The following is a 2,838-nucleotide window of genomic DNA, read 5'->3' on the forward strand; positions in this document are numbered from 1 at the left end:
TCAGTGGCAGATGCCATAGGGGGTTTGGGTTTGGCTGTGATGGGGTTGTCCTTTCTGGGGGCAGAGTCCCACCAGAGCACAACTTCTGACAAAAGTTTCTCTGCTGCAAAAATGAAATTGGGTTTAAAAATATATATATCTATATTTTGGGGGAAACGGTAACTCAAGCCTAATGAAACCATTTCACTTCTCTCCTGGGGAACACTGGAAAAGAAAAACCCCAAACCCACCCCACTCAAAGTTGACATCTTGAAACAAAGCAGCAATTTTCTTCTCCACTTAAAGTGTCATCACAGACTTCAGCTAAAAAAAAAGAAACTGCCTTCCTTGAGAGACATTTTAAGGGGAAACTTTGACTTAAAACCAAAAGGAAACCCCTGAAATGTTTCGAGCTGCAATTGAGACTTCTTGGAGCGAAATTGGTATTTTTGCAGGAAAAAAAAATTGCAAGTAACTACTGATCCTTTGCAGATTTAGTTTCTCGCAGGGCAAACCTGTCCTCCAGGAAGCAGGACTTTGGGCTGGTTTTTTGCCAGACCTGCACAGAAAAGAATGGAGAAGCAACACTGCCCTGTCCCAGAAGAAACAATATCCCCAGTTCTGGGCAAATTTTCTTGAAAGTCCTGCAAAGCAAAGCAAAAGAAATTGGGAGTAGAGGCTGGTTTTGTCCCAGAGGAGCAGCAGGCGAGTGATGCTGGCTCTATGCTGTCCCTGTGAGATGCCAGTGCAGGAGCTGTGCCTGCCCAGCCCCAGGGAAGATGCCAAGGCTGGGGGACACAGGGGCAGGGAGTGACAGTGGGGTTTATTCCACTGCCTCCGGGGCTCCCCACAGCCTCTGCAGGGAGAAACAGGATTTAATCTGCGACTCATAGGAATTCCTGCTCACTCTCCAGGAGCAAGAGGGTTGTAGCCTGTCCCTTCTCTGCCTGGAGATGCTCCCCAGGACCCAGCCATGCTGTGTCGTGCCACTTCCAACTCTTCTGCCAGGTGGGTTTGACCAGGAGCAATCTGTGCTTGGGCTCTCCCTGGGCCACAGTTATTGCTGCCTGGGTTTCGGTTTTTTAATAACCCATAATATGAGAAGCCTGCCCAGGGGAGCAGAGGGATTATTGGCAAATATCACTTCCCATTTGCCAGGCTTTGTGGATTAGCTCGGAGCAGAGATAGGGACACAAACCATCAGACTGGGACAGACCAGGGCCAGATGCTTTTAAGTTGGGGCTGCAGCAAAATCCCACAAACAGCAAGGATCCTCCAGCCTGTGAAGGGGAGGGATGGGTGGGAAGGACTGCAGAATCCTAATTAGCTCTTTGATATTAATGAACTGGCACTGAAGCAAACAAGCCAACAACAGCAGCTGGCACAGCTCCTGCCACCACCTCCCAGTCCCGGCATTGGGGATTGGGGCAACAACTTCTGCGGTAGGGCACAGGCAGGGACATGGGGACCCAAGGAAATGGGACACACGGCACTGTGGGAGAGAAGCCACTTAGACACAATGGTGTAGGGAGGATGCAAAGCATCCAGGATGCGAGGGCACACGGCAGGGTGTGCTGTGGTCCCGGTCCCCATCTCCATAGTTGACACTGGGAGATGCCACTACTCACACTGGGACACCCGCTTTGCCAGGAGCTTTCTGCAAGACCAGAGCTGAGTCACTTCATCCTCACATGAAGCCAGCAGCCATGGGATAGGGCACACTGTCACCAGCAATGCCAATGGGTGTCTGCTGGCTTGGAAACCAAAATGCCAGCAGCTGAAGACACAAGGCATGCAAATAAACCCTTATGCTGGACATCTGTGTCTCAGTCACTATTTAAGGGCTCCAAAAGCCTACGGGCCACCCAGCAGGCAAACCAAGGCGGAACTGTGGGGTGCAGAGCCAAAGCCCCATGCCAGGGGTGCTAGGGACACCCTGCAATATTAATTAGCATTATTAGTATTAAATGCTGCTAGGCATGGAGGAGCAGGAGCCTCCCTCTTGCCCCAGGACAGCCAGTGACCAACAGCTCCTTTCTCATCTCCAGGGCTATCACCTACTGAGTGGGGGTGAAGGAGCTCCCTGCACAGCAACCCCAGCACCCTGGGGGCAAACCTGGGAGCCACAACCCAGCCACAGCCCCATTGCTAGCAGAGGGCACCCAAAGCACACACAAATCCTGGCCCAGCACAGGCTGCAGGAGTAAACCCTGCAGAAAACCAACCCCAAGCTCAGCACAATGCCAAAAAAAAAAAGCAAACCAGGGAATTCTGCACAGAGGCATCACCTCAGGCACAGCCCTTGAGCCCAACCCACCTCCCACTTGCCTTTACCAGCATTTCCAGCAACAGACGCAGCCTAGGACACACAAACCTTGTCCTTGTGCCCAGCTACCTGAGCTCCAGCCCCAAACACAACCCCACCTCTCCTCAGCCACTTTAACCTCTTATAAACCCTCCAGGAAAGGCAAGAATCGCTGTGTGCTATGCTGAGCCACCAGAAGTTGATTAAGCCTTAATTAATTGCATTAAGGTCAGCCAATGTACTCTGTTAAGGAAGAAAGCCAATAATTAAACTCCACGTGGGGCAAGCTTCTGCCATTAACTCCCTGGGCTGCAGCAGCTGAGTCAAGCCCAGTGGGGTCACAGCATGCACCGCTCACCAGCGTATGGCAGTGGCAGTCGGGGAAATAATTAAGTGCCAGGCATAAAACCATCAACGCTTCAGCAGCCAAGTGACAAAAACCATCCAATGTGGCTGTCACCAGCAGAGCTGCCTGGAGGGGACCATGGGGGAACACCAGCTGTATGGAGAGCATCCCCTGCAAGGAACACCAGGGACGATGCAGCCATGTCTGG

This window comes from Mesitornis unicolor, unplaced genomic scaffold, assembly GCF_000695765.1.
Source record: "Mesitornis unicolor isolate BGI_N332 unplaced genomic scaffold, ASM69576v1 scaffold43672, whole genome shotgun sequence".
NCBI lineage: Eukaryota > Metazoa > Chordata > Aves > Mesitornithiformes > Mesitornithidae > Mesitornis > Mesitornis unicolor.